Genomic DNA, 18,334 nt, shown 5'->3' with positions numbered 1-18,334 from the left:
TCAGGGAAATGTTGCAGCAGAAAGCATTAAGCACCTTTCCTTCAGTTTCACAGCTCCAATAAGATTCTCACCACCCTACAGCTGCTTTCAAGTCAAATGAAAGAAGGAAATGAAAAAGGAAGAAGTTGGGAGATCCAGCTGCAGATCTCACCCATCCTATCAGATTTGGTCCTCAGTCTCTTGGCTGTGATGCTACTCCAGCAAACTCTGCCATGCTGGCATCAAGCCTTTGCTGGGTGGGATCACAAACTCTGTTTAAATCAACTGTCAGCTTACATTCAGACTCTATGAAATGCAAAACCCAATTTAACCTTTACATGGGGAAAGGCTTTGCTGCATTAACAACTGAAGGCCTTAATCTTGTATGTGTTTAGACAGAAAAAAAGCTCCCATGCCCATGACTGAAGCATGCTGGGATTTGGAGGCCATTTTCTGTCTAAAGATGCATCTGATTGCATCCTCAATCATGTGGATGTGTTCATGTTGTGAGTGAGTGTGTAGGTGTGCATATGTGTTAGCATGAGTGTATTGGATTGCTTTCATAAAGGGAACCAAAGAAGCCTCTAAACATATACACAAGTCTTTGTATAAGTCTATAAATCTGAGTTGCGGAGTTACCACAGTGTTACGATAACATTTTGCTGGCATATCATCCAAAACAAATGATTAGGATCATCAGCAGGAATGATGCTATTAAAAAAGAAAACTGTCCTTATAGATCTAAAATCCATTGGATTTAACAGCATCTGGCCTACTTTCCAAGACTGTTTGTATGTTCGTGTGCATGTGTGTAGGTATATATTCAAGTTTATCCAGTGGTGTAAATACTTAAGATGGAGGAATGCTGTTTGACACCATGAAAATCCATGGAGAAGTCTTTGGCAGGGTTGAGATCCAGCAACATCTGGTCACCCTGAATGATCACACCTGATTTTTTTGTTATTGTTGCTTTTATTGAAACAGAGTGACTTCATCATGATGATGCGTGTAATCCAATCATTAAAAAAATGCCTTCAGATCCTGAACAAAATGTTCAGTGCTAATAACTGCTCTTGCACTGCTGAGGTTCCCTTTGAAGTACCAAATACAGATACATGATCCCATTTAGTGACAGCCCTTTAAATTACAGGCTGCTTAAATCCACGAGAATGCTTCTCATCTGTTCCATATTTCTGACCCGCTCCACTGTAAAACAAAGCCGCACCCAGCACTGTCAGCAAAAACACTGTCCCAGCCCAGCCATTTCTCCTAGAATCTGATAATAATGGCTAACATTACCGAGAGAACCTACAGGCAAACATGTCATGCAGCGCACAGCTTGACTAAGACCAGATACAAGCCACTGGTCATAAAGGGTAAACACTTAAGACATTTAACCCAGCTGAGAGGTACTAAATGGAAGGCAACCGTCATCTGGCTTTTGAATCACCTAATTGACATGTCAGAAAATAAGCACTTTATTGACAGGTCGTGATTGCAGAGAAAAGTCATTTTTCATTTAAAGAGCCAGATACTTCCCTCTTCTTTCTGGCTGAGCCCACAGCGATTAGTGAATGCTTTGTTGTGAAGACTAAAAAGTCCTGTGCTTATATATACACATTACTTGCTGAGTTGCTTCTTCTTGCTCCCATTACTAACTTCTAAAGAGGCTGCAGCAAAAAAGCCAAAGAACCCTTCTTCTGGCTGGCTTCCCTGATATATGTGAATAATTGCAGCCCTTTTTCTGCTTGCCATGTGCCATTGCTTAGACCAGACTGATGGGGATAACTGTTTGCTACAGACTGGAATTATTGTGCAAATAATAATTTGCTTATGTGGTCTACCTTTCCTGCAGATGGCCAGCTCATATGTCTGGTATGAGAGGTGTAAACCTATTTGACAGTTATTTGGAATTAGGTGGCTACAGTGAAATAATTACTTTTCAGTGAAACAGTGGTTAAACTGCAAAGATAACCACTTTGGAAACACTGCCCTATGAGGAGAGACAGAGAACTGGGTGTGTTCAGCTATGAGAAGAGAAGAGTGAGGGGGGACATGATGTCCCTCTATAAGTACCTCAGAGGCTGTCACAAAGAGGAAGGTCAGGATCTGTTCTCACTGATACCAGAGTGCAGGATATGAATAATCAAGTCAAGTTGCAACAACCTAGGTCTGGGCTAGGTATCAGGAAAAGTTTCCTCACTATCAGAGTAATACAACAGTGGAACCAGCTGCCTAGAGAGGTGGTGGGCTCTCCCACACTAGAGACATCTGAAAAGAAACTAGACAGCCATCCAAATGGGATGGTGTAAATGGAGGACCTGCAACAGCAGGAGGTTGGACTCCATGGCTTCATGGCCCCTTCCAACTCTATCATTCTATGATTCTCTTATGTTGAATTTAGTGGTCTTTTCTGAATGGCACATGCATGGGGTGGTTGTTTGCGGAAGAAGGACATATATGTTGCACTTACTCAAAGGCACACTCCTTTCTGTGTTTTCAAACATTTATCGTACTAATTATGATTCTTGGGATTTGCAGAAGTCTCCTATGAAAGGAACTGGTGATATCTACAGCTGCTTACTTTTGGAAATACTCCAGCATCTGAGGCTCTTACAGAGGCCCAAGTCACGACTAGACTTGAAACTTTGTTGTGTGAGTAGCAAAACTTGAACTTGCGGAGGTTTTCTAAATTCAGCTTGTTCCAATTTGTGTCTGTATTATATTGTATTGTGAAATATAAAATACAGTCTAGCTAGCACAGCCCTGTATAAATTGCATACCTAGTTCTTTGAAAAGCTACAGTTTATGTGGTAAAGTTTTCCTGGTACCTTTTGGGGAAACCTATAACCAAGCTCCTATACTGGATAAAGACCTTTGTACATTCTTTGGTGCCCTCCAACTTCCTTTTCCAGTGGACTTATCTCCTTACAGATTCACAGGGTCACAGAATAGTTGGAAGGGAACAAGAAGGCCATCAGGTCCAACCCTTGCCAGTGCAGGCCACTAAATTATACCACCTCACTCAGATGACTGTCGGGTTGCATCTTGAATGCCTCTAATGCAGAAAAGCCCACAACCTCCTGAGGTAATTGATTCAATTGTCCAATTTCCTCCATTGAAGAATTTTTCCTAATTTCTAGCTGATATCTGGTTTTCTGTAGCTTAAGTCCATTATTCCTGCACTCCGGGATGATCGAAATGAGATTTTGTCCTTCCTCTTTGTGACAGCCTTTCAAGTTCTTGTAGAGTGCTATCATATCCCCATTTCAGTCTTCTCTTCTTTAGGCTGAGCATGTCCAGTTCTCTCAATCTCTCCTCATAGGGCTTTGTTTCCAGACCCTGAATCATCCTGGTTGCCCTCCTCTGAACCATTTCCAGCTTTTCTGCATCTTTCTTAAACTTAGGTGCCCAGAATGGGACACAGTACTCTAGGTGAGGTCTAATTAGTGAAGAATGTAGCGGAACTAGTACTTCACATGTTTTGGAAGTGATACATCTATTAATGCAGCCTAAAAAAGCATTTCTCTTTTTGTGGCTACATCTGATTAGGTTAGTAATGGGATTAAAAGGTACAAATGTTTTAAATAAATAAATCACATTTTTGGCTTGTGGATAGATGAATAGATGAGTGAACAGTGAATTTGTCAGAAGCTTGTTCTTTTTTCCTATTTTTTAATTATGAAGTTGATTAAAGCAAAACAAAATAAAAAAGATTAAAAATGAATAAAATATTATCATTGTCTTACATTTGTTGTTGTTAGTTGCGAAGTCGTGTCCAACCCATCACAACCCCATGGACAACATTGCTCCAGGCCTTCCTGTCCTCCACCATCCCCCGGAGTCCACCAAAGCTCACACCGCCTGCTTCAGTGACTCCATCTAGCCACCTCATTCTCTGCCGTCCCCTTCTTCTTTTGCCATCTATTGTTCCCAGCATTAGGCTTTCTGACATTGTTTGATTAGATCAATTACAATTGTTACATATAAATATATACCTTTATATTTTGATATAAAGTATACTATTATCCATAAGCTCTGTTATGCATAGTCTTCAACAAAGAAAGAACATCCATTTGCAGAATACACCTAAAGATGCCTTCAAGTGGCAAATGGAAGTGTCATTAAGTCCTCAATCAATTGTATTACTGAAAGTGCCTATTTGTCCTTTCAGTTTTGCCATTTTCTGTCCTCTGGTTGTTAAAAGGCACAGAAACTCCACTTTGCACTGAGTTTCAAGAAGCAAACAAGTAATAAGAATATATATGGCAGTAAATACTAAACAACTTTCCAGCGCAAAGTTTATTTGTATTAACACCTTGTCCCTATCCTCCTTTTCAGCATAATGCTAAATCAAGATGACAGAGTTTACATCAGCCTTCCCAAGCCTGGCACCCTACAGATGTACTGTATCACATTTCCAATCATCCCCAGCCTCCATGGCCATCTGAAATGTTTCAAATTGAGGAAAAGCAATGAGATTTGTGAAAGCATTTAGACCCTAATATGCAAAGCAGCAGCAGCAACAAAGCATTTATTATCCTCACAATGTTGATAAGAAGGAAGGCAGTTACGTTTGAAAGCCTTTTATTTTGGGACAGGCTATTGCCTGCAATAGAGGACATACAGCAAGTGGCTGCACTAACACACAGTTATGGACACTTAGTGAATTAATTCTATTGAGCTGCTCATTTGTTTCCCATCAGGCTGACACGCACAATCACACCATTTTATGTGTTTTTGCCCAAAGGGAATTTATTCTGAAGAACACTCTCTGGCTTTAAATATGCTTGAATTCATCCAGTTACATCAGATTTTTGCTCTGGATTGTTGTTATTAATATTTCCTGTAATTTTTCGATAAGGGAAACAGAGGGTGGAAGATTCACTACGTATGAACTCAAGCGAACAAATGCTCTGATTTCTGGGGAAATCCCTTTGGGAACATTTTCTTAGCTTGTGTGCAGCTAGCAAGGCATTTTCAAGTCATTCAATGAATTATGAATTACATCTGTTTTCTGAAGCAGGCTGGCAGAGATGCGAAGAGCACAAGAGCCCCAGTCCTACAACTCTGGATGTGTTTTACTTAAAACAAAAGCTGCATAGCTGGGATGTCACGAGTAGCACATTGGAAACTCCGAGGAATGTGCTTTCTCTGTGAGTGCAGTGCTTGCACATGCATTTGCGAGCTGCCGAGAGAGCTGCAGCTATTGGGGGATACTGAAATATAAAAACACAATAAAGAAATCCATTCTTGTTTTTCAGTGGTTGTGGTCCATAGCAGAGAAGAAGACATCCCGAAAAGGCTAAACCCAGATACGTGACCGTCTGGCAATAAACCAATAATATGCACTCCTGTGGCATCAGAGCTGGCTAAGCCCTGCTCCCCTGTTGCAGATGTACCTTGGAGGGGATAGAAAATGGCAAGCCAGGGGGCAGGGAGGGGAAGAGGCTGGAGCCAAGCTCTTATACAGGTTCCTATCAGAGCCTTAGCCTCCTTCCCTCCTCATCCCTGAGGCTTCATCTAGATTGCCAAAAATAAAATACCAGCATAAAGCATGGTGGCAGCAGAGATCACCTTGTTTGGGGTGTAGAATCCATCCAGTCCCCTGCATCTGGTATTGAGAGCATGGAGCAAAAGACAACAGCCTAAAACACATTGCTCAAATATGAATTAATATAGCCTAGAATATAAAAGAATGTTGTTTGAAAATGGAAGAGTTCACCTAGTCACTGACCAATGATCCTCTATGCATGATATAGAGAGCTGGTGTAGTGGTTAGTGTTCAACTGGGGACCCAGGCAGCCTGGGTTCTAGCCTCCAGCCACCCATGAAACTCTCTGAATTAATTTGGGCTGATCACAGACTCTCAGCAGACTTGTGGGTTGATACTGTGAGGTGAAAATGAGCTGCATAAGTTGCCTTGGGTTCTTTTAAAGAATAGAGTGGCATACAAATACAACGTGATGCTGGTGATGGAACAGCATGTCATCATATCATCCCCAGTATGTGTTCTGGCATGTGCCCACCCACATCCAGAGGAGGTACCATGCCCCAGGGCTTCAGCAGACCTTATGGAACTACTGCTAGAGAATTTCCCCCTAATTTCGGACATTGAAATGAACAGCCATGGTGGAAAACAAAGCTACCAAAAGTTATTGTAGAAATATGTAAGCATTGGCGTTATTGTGAGAATGCTCCGTGGCCTGCAGATTAGGGGAAGAGAAATTGCTCCGCTTGCAGACACTTACCCTTGTTTGCTTAAGGGCTCTTTTGGACCCAAGGAATCTGACCATGGTGAGTAGTAGATTGTAAGAAGCAAAGCAATGCACAAGGAAAGCCAATAGTTGTCATTCTGAAGCTGGGTCTTAAGCCATAAGAGCAAAATCCCTGCAAGGCACACTTATTTCTAAAAAGGAAGACAGACATTTTTGTATATAAAACTGAAGATCCCACAGTGTGCGAATCCCACATTAAAAACTATGCAAATAAAAGGCTACAGATGAGTATAGATAGTGTACAAGCACATTACCTGACATCAAGGAATGTACTCTCTCTGCTTCCGTTCCACAGGTCAGTGTACAATGATCTGCATGCCATAATCGGAGAGGTAGGGTCATCCCAGAGGTCATAGGTTTAAAAGGGTGCTACTTCAAAGACATTTATCTCCTTTACAAGACCATTAAGCCTCTGGTAATGGTCTGTTGTCTTTCATCATCTCAACCTCTTCACCTGCTTGTTTACCTTTTACCCGGACTTCAAAATACAAGAGAGAGTGTAAGCAGGTGCTTGCTTGAGCAATGCTTCCATGGCCAGCGCTCTGCGTTATATCATAGAAATCATTCAGAATTCTTGATCGGCAGGAGCGGTGCAGAGATTTATCGCCAGGTGACATAAGCATCCGAGCAACTTGAATGGTGCTAAGCAGAGGTACCAAGAAGCACTAGCCCAACCAAGATCTGAGGCAGCCCTATTCAGGCAGTCAGAAGAAATATCCATGGAGGGCTTGCAAGATCACATGCAGCCTGCCTCCTTCCTGGTCCCTCCACTCTAGTCTGAAGAGAGCCGTTGGCTGTGCTTCCATGAACAGTGTTACGAACTTTCCTGCAGGGTCAGGGCACATGAGGTTGTCATTTCAGCTTGGTTTTGATGAAAGTTTACCAAAATGCAGAAAAGTTTCCGTATTTGAGAAAGAAGAGCATGATTAAAACAAGTCAAATGTGAGAGAAATTGACAGATGTGTCCCTCCAGGCCTTGAGCTTTCAGGGATCATCTCTTAGAAGTCTGGAATCAATTCTCTGTGTATTCAACTGTTCTAGAACTGATTTGGAATCGCTGCCATTCCCTTTTGACAGGATCCTCACTTTTAACAGTTTCAGGGTAGACAGGAACATTATACCAGAAATAGCTATACCTCTTGAACTTGAGACTTATTTATTAATTAAAAGCTGGATGTGGAGGAGGAAAAAGTGACGGTTATGCCCATTTTTAGACCAGAATTCCAGAGTGAAAAGAAGATGGTGGCCACATTTTGCAAAAACTGGTTAAAAGTCTCATTCCAGACTCCCCTGTTCTAACCCATGTTTGATTAAACTCATTCCAACTCTTCCATCAGCACCTGGAAGAGAATTTTTACCACATTTCATCACCTGTCAATGTGCCACAAAATCAGTGGGCTAATCTAACTTTACTAAGTGGGAGAGGATGCTGTGAAGCCATTCTGTCAACTACCTGGGCTGTTTCCACATTCCAGAGGTTGACCAGAATGTCAACAGGATCACCTGCCAGAGTGAAAGGAAAATCCCTAAGAGCGCTCAGGAAACCATTCCTCTCCATCCTCCTCCTGGGGCAGGCCATTTTAATTGCCACCCACTCACCTTGGAGAGTCTCAGCTCTCCAGTCAATTTAGGCCTCACCACGTAGTGAGGTGACCTTGGCAATCGAAATACAGACAGACCTTCCCTCCCTTCCTCTCTCAGAACACAGGTGACTGTTTATCCCACCCAGCACATAAGAACAGATTAAGGCTGTACGCTGCTGAATTAAGTGAGGCCAGAAAACCATGCAAGCCATGATGTCCTGAGATATCGCCAAAAGGGTGGCCTCAGCATGTATGCTGAATTCCTCCCGTATGGAAACTGCAAGGCCATTGCTGTCACTAGCTCGGCCGGCTCAGGAAAAGAGATTGCTCATTGCAAGGTGTTGCAAACACCCACCTTTTCACAGGTATTTGCTCAAAAGTAGAAGACTGCCAGATGGCATGTGGTTAAGAGGATAGATTTATTGCAGGCTACCGCATCTTTTCCTCCCCACATGTGCCCAGGTCTAATCTGCTGCTGCAAGAAGAACCCAGAAGGGCAAACCTGGATCTAGGCTGACATGCTCACCCAGGAACAAATCCTGGATTGCTGTTGATTTATACATGTGTGTGATAAGTACATGAGAGGAACCATGCTGGACCAGTCTGGGAATCCATGTGGTCCAGCATTCTATTCACACAGCAGCTAATGTGTGGCTATATAATGTCACACAGTGGCTAATATAATGTAAGCCACTCCGAGAGCCTTGTGGCTGAGGGTGCAGTGTACAAGTGTAATAAATAAATAATAAGTAATGATAACCAGGAAAATGCCGCAGTACCTTCCCGGTCATGTCCTCCAGTGACTGAAATATGCTTTCTGATACTGGAGTTAGGTTATATCCATTAGGATTAGTAGCTATTGACAGGGTTCTTCTTTCAACCCAATCCAAATTGGCGTCCATAGCTTGTGGCAGAAGAGGAATTCTATAATTAACTATGATCTTGTCTGTTCATGTTCCATCTTCAAATGTTTGCATATTGTCAAACATATTTTTATCTTTTTCAGAACATGTTGCAAGACTGGCAAAGTAAGGCTTTCCAACTCTAAACTGAGTTTTTTCCATATTTGGTTCCAGGAGGGGCAAATGACTAAACCCATAAAACACACACATGATAAATCTTGACGGAACTGCAAGTCTCATGATGGGGATTGCAATCCAACACATCTGAAGGGCACTGGGTTAAGGTTCAACTGAGATAGGGTGAATGGCCAAGGTCTCCCAGTGAACTCTGTGGACGAGTGGGGATTTGGACTCCATCTGCTGTGTTCAAGCCCTAAATGCTATGCTTTACATCAGGCCCACCTGTGTTTTCAAATGCAAGTTTCCATTTGGGTAGATTAATGGAAAACTTTGACATTGCACTTCTTGCTTTCATCCAGATAAGGTATCTTTTCAGGTTAAGCCATGTGCCCAAATACTTTTGCTATTTGTTTCCAGGGCTGGGCCAATTGGAGGGAGGTGATTGGGCTGAAGAGGCATGTCCAGGGAGAACTGCTTAGCTCTGGAATCCAGTCCTTCCCCTAGCTGAACAAACCTCAGCCCTGACATTTTTTCCCCCTGACTCATGGCAGGAGGGATATTTCTTCCCCATGGTATTTTATTTTTATTTGGGACATGCAGCATGTTCTTTGTCCCATCAGTAGGCATTGATCTGTGTCAGTTGTTTGATTTTTGACAACTGCTGGCCACAGTTGTTCTTTTTAATTTCTGTGAACATGTCCAAATATCATGGTGAGCTAAATATAACCATAACAAAAGAGCAATATCGATTGTGTAGAACAAGAAGAAAGACGGTTTCTGGGGCTCACAGCTCCTCCTCCAACAGAGGCAAACAAGTGTGGGGCCTGCTGGAATGCAAGATGAGTATAGCCTTACTCCCCACCCACCCACATCCACACCTCATAGCCAATGGCTCTGAATTGGCATGGTGCTTCTGGGGTGGGGGGCTCTGCACTGGGGAGGATTTCATGTCCTTAACAGGCTGAATCCCAGGGACACTTCCCATACGGAATTCCACTAATGACTGGGGTGGGGAACAGATGTAGAATTCCAAAATCCATAATAGTGTGATACATTTATTAGACTAATTAAAAGATCACAAAGAAATGCAAGTATTTGAGATCTCCAGATCTCTTAATCAAGTACTGCTTTTTAAAGAACATAGCAAAAAGTCACTGGGTGAGGAAAAGAGAGAAAGAAGCAGCTGACTTTGCTCAGTCATGGTGTCTGCATGATACATGACCAATGCAAGACATCATGACTCCCACAATAAATGCTTTCCCCCCACTTTTTTCTCATATACCTGATGAAGAGATTCTGCAGATGTCCAAAGCTTAGCCATTTTGGGTGCTCTGTTGGTTGACCTAGTAAAGTTCTTACACTAGTATGGATTTTGGAATTCTGTTTATGGCTAACGTGATTACTTTTGCTTTTCATGTAGAAAAGTAGAAAGAAAATGGACACATCTTCATAGCATTTGAAGAGTCAAGTAAAAGATACTAGGACCTTCTCTAGCATTCGTATGCTGGAAACGGACAGTGGAATAACACATTCCTTCTGGACTAAGATCCTTCAGGCAGTTTAACAAAGCCATGGGGTTCCTTCCATATGAGTGGCTGGCATATCTACAAGCTTACAAAGTCTTCACATAGTACAGATACAATTTGGATGGTTGCTTTAAAATATTATTTTCTTGAGAAAGAAAATTCACTATTTTCCATATTTTTGGCACAAGTGCATATCTTGATTTGGAATATACAAGTCAGCTCTTGGGAAAAACAAAATTGCTGCATATATGAGCTCCCAGGGCAAAAAAAATTAGCTAATATATGGAACATGCTTGGTCAGTGTTCAGATGCCCAAGACTAGAGAATCATAGAACTGTAGAGTTGGAAGGGGCCGTGAAGGCCTTTGGGTCCAACCCCCTGCTGTCACACCATCCCACTCAGAGGGCTGTCTAGCTTCTTTTTGAAAGGCTCTAGTGTGGGAGAGCCCACCACCTCTCTAGGCAGCTGGTCCCACTGTTTATTTTAATTCAGGCATCCGTCAGCAGCAGCAGGTTCAGCATCATTCTATATTTATAGCCTGCCTTACTTCTTCTTGCTAGGAGTCCAAGGTGGTTTCCAAGGGTTTTTTTCCTTTCCACTTTACTTTCACAAAAACACCCTTGTGAGGTAGGTTAGCCTGAGAGTCCATGACTGGCCCAAAGTCATCCAGTGAGCTACAAGTCCCAGTCCAGCCCTCTCACCACTACGCCGCTCTGGCTTTCAGGCTGTGTGTGTGCGAAGGTTCAGAAAGAAGCCCGGTCAGATAAAGGTCTTTTCTTAGCAGGGTTGGAGAAGCCATTCTCAGCAATAATGAGACTGCCATACGAACACTTCTGCAAACAAACTCATGTTGATAAATACTGTTGTGCTTAGTTTGATCAAGGCCCAGCTGCTCTTAGCCATTTACTCTTCCTTACTAACAAGCGGTTTCCATAACCCAAGTCAAAGGCAAACATCATGTTTTTACATAAAGAATGACAAGAATAACAGGGCAAACTGATAAAATTCCATGTCCCAGTGCTTGAAATGCATATCTACATTTTTGTCTGACACTTAATTTTGGGTGACCAGATGTCCTACTTGACAGAGGGCAGTCCTTTCTTTGGTAAACTGTCTTGTCCCAAGCCTCTTTTGAAGAGAAAGACCCACAAGAATGGAAAGAAAGGAACCAGAAATTGCTCATCAACTTATTTCTTTATTCCATTTCTATGCCTTCTAATTGCTGAAGCTCTCTGGGCAATTCCTAACATATAAAACCACAAGATACAGCATAATATGCTACTTTGCACCTTGGCAGTGGATTAAGCATGCAGGCAGATCATCAGGCCAGAGTTTTCTCCACAACAGTGTAATGTGTTCTATAGTTCTGTTTAAATTATACTGATGATCATGAATTTGACTCAGTGATATAAATCTGCAGAAGCAGAAGTTTTGTGACTGGGTTTTCTCTGTTGTCCTCTTTTCAACAGTGTGTTTCTTTTTCGAACCCTGTGTTAGTGGGTTCTTCACTTCATGGCATGGCATGGCATCCCAACAGATGCCACACTTCCTGAAGAAGACTTCAGGAAATTTAAAATGCCCATGAAGTTGCACTGTTTCACAGTGATAGAAGGGAATGGCTAAAAAAATGGTTGGGCCAGAGTGCCGATGTTGTTTGCATGTTGCTATCTACTTTTTAAACATTGCAGCTGTCACACAAATAACTGTTCTTTGTTGGTCGTTGGTTTTCTGGTGGTTTTTTTTTTTTTTTTTTGCAAACTCCGTGTTGTTGCTGTCACAAATAAATTAGCCTTTGGCTGCTTTCCAACAACACACATAGACAGTAATGGGTGGCACAGAGAACAGATTCCTTTGTCCTGTGTATCAATGCCAACCTTCACCAACCCAGCAACTTTCAGAGCTGGCTAGAGACTGGGGAAGGTTGATCTATGCACTCTGTGAACTGGTGCAACAATGTGGTAATAGAATGAAGCTAACCATATGAGTGGACTTAGTTTTATGGGTGGCATTATAAGATCCTGCAATTCATAAATGACATTATATGCCTTAGGAAAATCTGCCTTAAGTGCCTTAAGCTGACTGTCGTATTCCCTGGTGCATTTTTAGTTTGCTTCCAGTGTGATGGTTTTTCTACTTTAATGTGTCTAACGTGTTTATGGTTAATCCTGCATCTAGGCTGTGTCCTACCTTTGTGTCCTTTCCCCATTCAGTTAAGTCAAAATTTTGCTCCTCTGGAGTATGTAGTGATATGCAAGGAGGAAATGAGTGGCAGGGACAGGAAATGAAGCAAAGCTGAGCAGATCATATTGATCCAATCGTGGCCCTAGATCACACACTGCCCATGAAGCCCCTGAGGCCGTTGATCTGCCCTCTGCTGCCACTAGAGCTCCATCTTCCATTCTGCTACCGACTGCTACAGTTGCTCATGAATGTATTGCACATATTTCACATGCATGTTCATAAGAAGTAAACACCAAGCAGCTGATACTTACATTGATTCACCCTGCATCCTGTGTTTCACAGAAACCATCCCCACAGCATTAATGTTCTCCCCTCCAGCCAGGTTTGCCTATGTAGGCCAAATGGCTCTGATGAGCTTTGGTCTCTATGCTGCAGGCTCAGCATGGAGAGGTGACAGTGCTGTGTGTGCATGCATATACATGAGTGCAGGATACTCCAGTGTCAGCGTGTAGGATTAGTCCTCAGATGTGTTCTCAGTGCCTGGTTAGCTGCCCTCTTCCATCCTCCATATTTTAATAATACCCTTGCTTGATAGTACAGTAGAGGCCCAGCAGACTTTTTTTTAAAAGAATTCCACAATTCCACTGGTTGCACCCAGCCTTGAGTTGCACCTGGAATAAAGTTTTGAAAGGTTTTCAGTACAAATGCCAAGTGGTTTCCCTTAATAAGAAGAAAATGGTCTGGTTACAAAGCAGCCACCTACCCATAACTGGCCAGCATGCATTACCTAATGAGTTGAAGAAACCCTTGCATTTATTCTTTCCTATCCAAGCATCAAGGCAGAGATGGGCAGCCTGTGGCCTGGGAGCCACATCAGTGGTCTTCACCCATACTATGTACATCACCCAATGTAACCCCAGCATCTCCTGTGCTTTCTTGTGCATAATAATGTGCCGTGCATGTAATGTGGGTAGGAAAAGGGAGTGAGAAAAGGGAGAAGTGGTGATGATCTCAGCTTAAGATCGTTTTCAGCACCCTGCTGTCCTTCCACTTCTGCCCAGTGTGGGATTGTCTTAAGAGAGACAGAAGGTGTGTGTACAGGACACTCAGCTCTCATCCAACACCAAAATGCAGGCTTCAAGACTGTGTCTGAGGGAATGCTACACCTGACGGAAAAACAGACTGCCCAATTCTACTTTAAGATCGTCCAAAGAATCTCTTGTGCAGGCTCTCCTGTTATCTAAAGGCGGCTGTAGGTCTTGAGTCTCCCTGGTGGTAGCACTTCAGTTCTGGGACTCTCTGACCATGGTGTTTCACTCACTACCTTCCTAGGTGGCCTGTAGGCAGCAGGTGGAAACCTTTCTGTTGGGACCTTCTAGCTGACCTTCTTGTCCTTGTCCTTCTCAATTCATTTTGCATAAGAAATTTTATAGCATTTTTCTGGGAACTGCTCACAAATCCTGGCTGTAGAGCAGTTGATAAATTTAGACTACCTGCTTGGAAGAACTGCTGACACCAATCACCTACTGACTGGAGAGAATCATTCCTGTACTTCCCAAACTGTGGCATTCCCTATTAGGAAATCATGCAGAACCGTGTTTTTTGCTACCCCTCATGCCGACTCCACCAATTTGGCCCTGGGAGTACAATGTGAACTATGAACACTGAGGGGAAAGGATGCTTTGTGGATTTGGCATGCACACTAAGCTGATCAAATGTGGAATGTGATGCACAAACATGAAGGGGCACATGGTGGAGCCAAAAATGCATCCTGACCGTTCTTTCTAATCATGATGGATACACAGGGATATATTTAGGGCTGGGAGCCTGTTGGCAAACAGACCCAAGACAAGACTCAACTTGATTAGGACTATTCTGACAAAAATGGACCAAGCAAATTTTGGTCAGCCTCCCCAACAGCTATCTGTGGTATAGTGCTGGATTTGATATTGTTTGTGGGTGGCTTAAGAAATAGTTGACTTTCTGGGTATAAAAAATGTAGCACAATATTTTTATCCTGAATGAATCCCTGTTAGACCAATAGTAACCTAAATATGTTAAAAATCCCTAATAATGACACTTTTCGTTTGTATGAAATATGTGTGTATCCTGTTTGGATGTCTCCTTTCCTTATCCAGTGAGATTTTACAGCACACCAGATGCATAGAACCTTGCAAAATAGGCATTTTTCAAGATCTATGGATTGCCAGATTTTCATTATGCATCTAAGTCAACATGACCCTATACGAACTATACAACGCTTTTTAATTTGCTGTTGTAAAATAGCCACTTATGAAAACAGAGGCATTTCATAATTCTCACTGTATCAGCTAAGATTACAATGAGACTCTCTGATTTACAAACCTTTGTTTTAGTAGCAGATCAGGTTTACTTCTGCAAAAAAATGTACAAATTTGGAATTGCTTGATTTGCAAATTATTATTTTACTGCTTGACTGTATCTGGGAAAATCTGTTTCATTAACTTGACAGCTTTTAAGCTGTTTGTACTGATTGTTAGACAAACCCAAGTGTCTACAGCCTTTAAGAAATGGGTGATGATGATACATCTTTGTGCTTATCTACAAGGCTGGATGCTTTAAAAATGATATAATGTAATAACTATTTAAAATTATCAACATTAAGTAATGTTCATCATTATAATTAATAATGATAAATAGTAGGACTTGACCATTTAACAGTGGTCAAGTATAATTAGTTTATAATTATGATTATATTTTATTACATAAAATATATTTATTATATACAATATAATTGTATTTATATTTTATAGGTAGGATTATTTATAGTTTAAAACAGAAGCTATTATGATAAGTGTGGAAAATAACGCATATTCTCACAGAATCAAAGGAGCTCTTGGCCTTGTTTGTGTATTCTCAGACTAGTGCCTGAGGGCACTAAAGTGCCTCCAGACACCTTCCTTGGTGCCCATCAAGCACCCCATTCTTCTCAATATTTATTTTAAGAAAAATTTTACATGCTCTCAATGGCATCTGGGATCATTCACAGTGAAGGGAGAGCCTATAACTCTTGGCATTCCCATAACTACCTGGAGTTGCATGTGGGACTCCAAAACATGTGCAGGGAACAATCCAGTGAGGCTGTCCATGGGCCTCTGAACTTGGAGGCTGACAGGCATCCTGTGCAGGGTGGGAAAGGCATGGGGCAATGATTGCCTCCAGGGTCCTTCCTCCCTGCAAATCAGTTACTTGGCCAGTTTGGGTTGTTTAGCTGCAGGGCTCTGAATGAGGCAGGAAGGAGGAGGGAGCACTACAGGGATATGTCGTCTACTCCCCTTCCTCAGCCCTTTACCCTTCTCCAAGGTCACTCTTCTGACCTTAGAGACACATCTGACACAATTCTGTCTGTCCAGCTGCAGGGGGTCAGGCAGTCTGAGCAGAGATCCCCATCTCCAAGATCAGAGCTATTTTCCAACTTCAATGCTGTTTTCCAAGAGTTGGGAATCCAAACAATCCATTTGCCCCTTTAGGGGCTTCCTAAGCTCATTGGATTGCTCTGCATGAAACGAAAGAGGGCGGATGGCTTCAGGGTGTTCCATCTGCAGCCCACCCAGCCAAAAGGGTGCAGTGGGAAGACCAGAAGAAAAAAGGACCAAGAAGCAGTGGGACTATCAAAAGCACAGGGAAGGGGCTACCCATCACCACCCTTGTCTCTGTTGAACCCTTGAGTACTGTGCCAGAATGAGAGCGAGGGCAGAGAGGAGCAAGCAAGAGATCGATCGCTGCAGGCTGGAAGAAACCTGGCAGCGCTTTTCAGCATGTGGAGCTAGCTGGTTGCAGCTTGTGTTGATTGTGGAGGCCTCAGTGCATAGGAAAGGGCTAGTTGGCATGTTTGGTCCTGGCTTACCCATTCCTGATAAATAATAATCAACATTATGTTACAATTATTGATTTTTGTCTATTCTGTAACTAATTTGAAATCTTATAATGCTGGTATTTGTGAAATGAACTATTTGGCTTGTTTAGTGTTGCAGTGGTGTACTGACTGTAAGAGTGCATTAACATGTTTTCTTTTAACGCTGTGGGCCACCCAGAGAGCTTCATCTATGGGGTGGAGCAGACATTTAATAAATGAAATGAAATAAAAAGAGTGTTCTGCAATGAAACAGAAAAAGCGATGAATGGGATATTGCTGGCTGGCAGAGCATTGGAGAAAAGGATGTTGATGATTTATTTCTTTACCAGCCCATGACTGGTATGAATTTAATTTCTATACCAGCCCACAATTGAAGCTATCTTGGCAGTGAAGTATAGTAAATAAATACAACAAAAATATAAAACAACAATTAAAAAATCATAAAATTTCTGTGTAATATTTAAAACCACATTTTAAACAACAAAACAACTAAAAGTAGTCTATGCTACTAAGTCTGCTAAAACGCAGCTGATAATACCCTCCCCACGCTGTCCCCATGTGCTATTTGGAATTGGTAAATATTTCAGCTGAAAGGGCAGTGTTAACTGGGCGCCAAGAGAGAGAGAGAATGAGAGAGGAGAGAGAGAGTAGAATTGGTGCCAGGTGGGCCTCAGTTGAGAAAACGTCCCATAACCTGGAGGCCACTGCAGAGAAGGCCTTCCCTGTTGTTGCCACCAGCTGAAGCCCCCTTGGTGGTGGCATTCAGAGGGAGGCCTCAGAAGCTGTGCATGCCCAGGGGCATTATTGTTGGAAGAGGCATTCCGTCAGGTGTTGCAGTCCTAAGCCCTTCTGTGGGGTGGGTTTTTGTAAACTATGGACTCAAAGGAATTGCTTGATGTGTTGGAACTATATCACGGTATATACGGAGCAGGGAAATACACAGGCTAAATTTAAATGAAGGGGAGTGGGATAAAATGATAAATGGAAAGCAAGGAAAGATAAGGCCAGGGGTTCCATGAGAAATCACTTGTTGGAATGGCGCAGGTGAGAATGCTTAAGTCTTGGAAGATGGAACAAAACATTAAACAAACAAATCCCTGTTTTATGAACAAAAACTGGCTTGTGGAAGTGTTGAATTGTTGATCATCACTAGAGAAGTCATGTCAATCAGCCAGCAAGCAGAATCGGGAAAGATCTGTGAGCAGACATGATGGTTGTGTTTGCCAAAGGGGCTCCAATCTAGCAGAGGCTCCCAGTGGAGGAAAGGGAATGATGACTTTTATTAACTCTCCTTTCCCCCTGTAGCTCATGGCATCACCTTTTATGCTGTTCCAGAATGTAGCCCAGCTCATTGAAGCAGGTTCTGAAAGACTGTACAGGGTGAAGGAGGAATCAGTGAGAATTGCTCCTCTCTCCTCCATCAGGGGTCCTGTGCAAGCATTTCATTCCAAATGGCAAGAGAGGTGTGGAATCCCATGACACGAATACTACCTTATGAGTAGCACTAGGAAACGGCAATTCTCTGTAACAAATTTGCTAATGCAGTGTGTACAAGTGTTTGGACCCCCTTCAATGAGTAATGAGCAGCTCCGTTACTCAGTTGTTGCCAAAGCTCATGTCATTTCAACACCAGCCAAAGTTCCTTTTCTCTGCCCAGGCTTTTAAATCTATAAATGAGCTATATAATTGACTAGTTTATTTGTTCTTCTAAATGTTATGGTTGGTTTTTAAGTGCTGCTTTCTGCATTTTGCTCTATTTATATTGCATGGATGATTCTTTCTCTTTTAATTATTGTTATAAGTTGCCTTGAGTGCAGTGTTTTTATAGGCAAATGTGTATGTGTGTATAATATCTATGCACTTGTTCTGA

The sequence above is a fragment of the Varanus komodoensis genome, unplaced genomic scaffold, assembly GCF_004798865.1.
Source record: "Varanus komodoensis strain SLA01 unplaced genomic scaffold, ASM479886v1 scaffold14_1, whole genome shotgun sequence".
NCBI lineage: Eukaryota > Metazoa > Chordata > Lepidosauria > Squamata > Varanidae > Varanus > Varanus komodoensis.
The sequence above is the reverse complement of the archived record's forward strand: the minus strand, read 5'-3'. Positions refer to the sequence as shown.